The sequence below is a fragment of the Crocodylus porosus genome, unplaced genomic scaffold (assembly GCF_001723895.1).
Source record: "Crocodylus porosus isolate Cpor-Errol unplaced genomic scaffold, CroPor_comp1, whole genome shotgun sequence".
Lineage (NCBI taxonomy): Eukaryota > Metazoa > Chordata > Crocodylia > Crocodylidae > Crocodylus > Crocodylus porosus.
Window position 1 is genome coordinate 3,736,545 of NW_017728926.1, and position 5,481 is coordinate 3,742,025.

The 5,481-nt window shown below is 44.1% G+C and overlaps 1 long non-coding RNA gene across 1 annotated transcript; it reads right to left on the minus strand.

Moving 5' to 3' along the window:
• Positions 1 to 1,950: 1,950 nt before the first annotated feature.
• On the minus strand, positions 1,951 to 4,177 carry LOC109314206. The gene is made up of 2 exons (XR_002102244.1): positions 3,343 to 4,177; positions 1,951 to 2,906 (listed from the first exon to the last, which is right to left on the minus strand). It is a non-coding gene; the product is annotated as an uncharacterized LOC109314206 (long non-coding RNA).
• Between the last annotated feature and the right edge of the window lie 1,304 nt (positions 4,178 to 5,481).

Genomic DNA, 5,481 nt, shown 5'->3' on the forward strand with positions numbered 1-5,481 from the left:
TCTTGAATGCTCCCACCACACTGTTCTCCTATTCCTCACCTTTGGGGAAGGAAGCAAGAAAAACCCTGTCCAAGGAAGGCTTGATTTTCAAAGGTGCTAAGGAGCTAAAGCTCTTATTAATAACTAATTAGGCCTGCACTCTTACATCAGCAGATCCCCAAGTGCTTTACAAAGGTCAGTATCATTGTCCCCATTTTGCACATGAAGAAATTAGAGTCAGCTGAAATTACGAGTGCTCAGCCCTTTTGGAAATCCAACTCTAAATAACGGAGGCAGACTTTAATAACCTGCACTGGAATTTGTCTAGGCAATGGAGCTAAGGCTCATGAAAAATTCTCTGCAATATTTAATGGCCATAACCAGTCAGGACTTTTGCATTAGCACCCTCATCTCACCCAGAAGGACAGCAGCCACAGAGACACCCCTCTGCATTGTAAGCAGGGCACTGCTTCAGCGTCCAGGGTGAGAGCCAACTGCCACCTCCCAAGTCGCTGTGACCACAGTTTCCTGACGGTCTCTCACTCTGACACTGATTCAGTCCAGCTCACTTACACGCATCTAGAGCTCTACACAACTCTGAACGCCTGAATTTTCACCTCCGCTCTGTCTGAATCTGAGGAATATTTTTCACCTCTGCTGAGTCAGAGAGGAAAATATTACATCTCAGAGATGAAAGCCAAGATTGTTGCTCATCTGAACACGTGGATAATAGACAGCGATTTTCCATTTTGAATTTAAAATTGGGTTTGGCTACCGTTTGAACCACATGGACTCACAGCATTGCTGGTATAACAGCAGTAATGCAATTCGCTGCAAAAGAAAAAAATAATAATCACTTTCTAAAAGAGTGTGACACAAAATAATTAATGTCATTAACATTGAAACTGAAACCCCTATGAGGGACATTTTCATTAAATTGGTTTGGGCTTCCAAATTGTCCTCACATTTTTCTTTGATCCCATGTTTGACAGCTCTGGTATCTCACACACACTGTATAAACCTTAATTGCAATTGCTGGATGGAAGCCAAAATCCAGGATGTAGAAATGATATGTAATTGGGTGCACAAATTAGAACAATTACGTCTAAATCAAATTCAATTCTTCATATAATCACAAAGATCAACATAGGAAAGGGTATTGCCATCAGTTAAAAGCCATGGAGACAGGAATCGAGTAAGGTTCCTGGACAGCATGACTGGAGGAGATGTATTCATCAGACATGGATGGAGCTGTAGGAACTCTGAAAAATGTAGACTCTCATTTTACTGCTAGAAAGGCTTTTCACCACCAAAGATTTGTTTCAGCAGATAGGAAATAAAGACTACAATTGCTCTGCTGGGACTGCCTTCCCAGCCTCTTAGCACTGGCAGACAGAAAAGTAACCACAGTCTACTGCGATCTCCTTACCAGGGACCTCATAGTGAGGGTGGACTTCTTTGGGCTGTCTGCCAACATGCTAACGAAGCAGCAGCCTGCTGCATGGAGTTTTGATGTCCATAGGCCTCTTCAGGAGCAAAAAGATAAAAGCTACTTCAGTGGGACAGCACAGCCCTTCGATTCCAGGTCAGAGAAAGAGGGACATGGCTCCACAGACGAGGGATGAAGGTGAACATGAAAATCCAATGGGTGAAGAACTTCACACACCTGTGCACAACTGACACTTCCCTAAGCCTTGCAGCTTTGCACTCTGTTGTGTGTCTGCATCTGAGCTGCCCAGCAATAAGCTTGGGTTTCTTTGCTACTCGAAACTTTTCAAACATTTTATAGCCTTTTTATTGTAAAAAAATGGGATTTGTGCTACCTTACATCCATTCAGTAAATTCTTCCTAAATTCCACTTTGATTCCTGTGATGGATAAGCTACACCTTTCTCTGCTCCACTGGATTTAAAGGTCAAGAAAATGGAAGTCTGACACAGTCACAGCTGCTGTACAGGTTGGAGAGATTCCCTCAGAAACCTGAAGCACCTTTATTAACAAGAAAAACAATAATGCAACCTAGTGAACAGCAGCATGTGAGGGCTTATGTCTTTCGGGTGTCACTGTGGTAGAACGAATGCTGCTCTGCCATTGCTCCTCACCACTCAACATCCAAGCAAGCTGCAAGCCTGCTTTTTAGGACTGTTGTTTCATTAATTAACATTTGAGGTTGCCTGTGGAAGTGTGAAGGGTGAATGGTGTTGGCTGGAGCTGGGGATAATTCACCAGCAATGCTTATTTCCAAGCAAGAAATAAGGTACTGTCAATAAGCTTAAGGTTTTCCAAGATTTTTCACAAGCCCTAGTTTGAGGATGCTAAAAACAGCCCTGATTTCCAGAGGGTCGGAGTTTAGCACTCTTTGCAAACCACACTTCATCATGGTGTCTTAAACTGGGCACAGAAACTCACAAAGCATCTTTTAAAGTCTTACCTGAGTGCATGATGATGCCTGTGTTGTCATTTTCCAAACCTGCCCAAGCTGAATCAGTGTTCACTCTGGCTTTCATGGGGACAGTAGCACCCAAAGCCAGAGACTGTGATGTGCTGAAAAGACTGGGAGCATTGTCTTCACAAATCAGCAATCCACTGTCCTTCAGGACAGCTGTACAGTTCCTTATGGCTGTGGAGTATGATGTGCAGAAAACCATGCAAGAAAACATCTGAATAACTGAGAAACCACCTCCTTTGCCCAACCTCCTCCAAAAGGGGTCATCTTAAAACAAGGAATAATTACATTGTCCACTAAACTGAGTCCGCACATAGTTCTCATTTCATTTGGCTCAATACAAATTAACCAAAGACACATAAATTAGACCTCTTCCAATATTGTGCCCCAAAAGCTGGAATATCTTCAGAGTATTAACTATGGCAGTTGACATGTGGCAACACAGTCTTATCATTCAACCAGGATGGCTTGTACAGCAGCACCTGGAAAAGGGGAAAAGAAAAGAATCAAAGAAAATTTGGGCTGGAAGGGACCTCAGGAAGCCATCTTGTCCAGCCTCCAGTAGTCACTCCTGGATTCAGCAATAAAAGACTTTTCCTTACTGGCAATAGGCAGCAAAGAGTAAACGCCTATTATACTGTGAAGAATAAAATTAGAGCATTCCCAAAGACCTATCTGAAGGTAAACAAGCGGTGTGCTCCAGAGCTCACTCAGTATGCAACAGCCCTTTTATTTCCCTTTAACCGGTAACTATATTCTGTTTGATCAATGAGCAAGAAGGATCTATGCTCTGGGGCCAAAACCAAGCGGCAGATAGGAGAGGCAGAATTTATTAGTGTTCGAGATAAGCAGAACTGTCTTTTCCAGTTTAAGCAGTTAACAATAGCTACATCCACCGCCTTGCTACGGGGCACTTACCTGTTTATTGATTCGGTCCTTTGTGTGTGCTTTTTCTTCCCCTCACCTCCAAGCTGCCATTTCGGTGTTATTGGATTCTTGCATTTCAAACTGTGAGCAGGTACTCTAAAGTAGTGTTAGTTCTTTAAATATATTCTGTACCTTAATGTGTCATGCAAGCACAAGCCAAGCACATCAGAAGCTGCAAGATAATGGGCAATTACTGCTTTTAAACAGACAAGGCATTCACTAGAAGAATGTGCTGCATCTTAAATTATCCATAAATCCTCTAATGGTGCTTCTATTAATACCTGATTTCTGGCACGTTCCTAATTATTGTGTTTCTTATCTAAACCACTGCTTCCCTCTGCCAAATAAATGCCCAGTGTGTAGGGGAAGGCAACAGGAGAAACTGTTTCCTTGATATCTGGGAAGTGACCATGCAGTTCTGCTGCCTGGAGGCCTGTGCTTACAGCATCAGATTCCTATGCCTCCAACCAGGGGGGGGAATATCAAGGACTGGATTTTTGCCTGCCCAGACCTCAAAAAACATCCTTCATTTGTGGTGCTGACCTGAGCCTTTCCACAGAGAGAACCAGGCACTCTCAGGTGTTGCGGACTACCCTACCCATTAACGTGTGGGAGGTCGCTTTTGAGTTCTCTTCTTTAAACAGTTGATTCGGGGGTGAACTATTTGGAAGTGTTACTGAACCATACTAGCCATGCCATTTTGTCAAATTCTCCAGCAGTGATTACTGTCTGGCTTTCTAATTGTGCTCTGTGGACTGAGCCAGCCTCTCTTGCTGCATATCGAGGGCTTGGAAAAAAAGAAGATGCCACTGCTGGCTGCTCCTAAGGTGCCACCTACTCTGGCGATTTTACAAAGAGTGCATGTTTGGAAAACAAAATGAGCAAAGGAATCAGGTCTCTAAAGCTGGGCTCTGCGTAGTCCAGAGAGCCGAAGTAACAGCAGACAGAACACATGCACGCTGTACTCAAGACCTGGTTATAAATGCCACTCTTCCTCCCTCTTGAACCATTACACACTCCAACAGAATGAGAATGTGCAATTCATGTCTCATTAAAATTTTTTTGAAATATTATCTTTTTGCCTTCCCTGCATTTCCCCCCATTAAACAGAGCCAGTGCTTCCTTTGGAGAATACAAGCAATTTGTTACCATAACAACACCTTTTCTCTCTCACTCTACAAAGTTTAAATACCAGCTTCCCTCCGACTGTGTTTTTTCTTCCCCCTCTGGAGGCTACGAGCTGCCACCATTCCTCTCGCAGAAATAGTTGGGGCAATCAGTGAAGAATTCTTCTTGGAAGGCAGCTGGTTCAGGTGCCTGCCCGTGTTAATTCAAAGTGACAAAATCTCAGGCTAGACCCATTTATACTTGCAATTATTTTCTGTATTTTCTCAGTTTCTTAAACTGGCTCTTTCCTCTCCTTAAGCCCTTGGCCATGCATATAGTTTGTGCATGAAAGAGCAGATCCCTGTGAATATGCTCCTTGGCCAATGTCACCCTCCAGTGCTACTGAATGATTTATATGCTGAATGTTTTCTTCTATTGTTTGACCAGCTCCGGTGATAAAGGTATTCATTAATTTGTGATTCCCACTTGGCTTAGGTAGATTTCTGAAAGAGCCTGCAGAGCCCAGACAAATTGGCATTGGGCACAGGTACATGTGCTATTAGCACGCAGCAATAAACTTCAGCACATATTGCACATCACACTGGAGGTTATTGCCCTTAGGTGCACTGTTTGAATATGCACCCAGAACCACAGCCCATTGAGCCAGGTTAGAGCAGCCCTGGCTGGCAGAGGGCGCAGGGGGTCAGCCTGCCAGCCTGCGGCTGCTCCGACCCAGCTCAACATGCTGCAGAGGGGCTGGCTGAGGCACAAGAGTGCTACTGTGCAGGACTAGCTGGTAGGCAGCCCCCACACTGAAAGGCCCTCATGTCCCAGCCGACTCCGTCAGTGTCTACACGTGCAATGCTGCAAAGTAAAAAAACTCCGCAGCCGGGTAGTACTTTTATTTGCAAGTACTCTCCTGCTGCGGAGTTAATCAGTTTCCTGCAGACTAATAGGGCCGTATGCATTGACACGAGATATTTACTGCAGAGCTAATTAGTCTATTCCACAGTAAATGTCTCG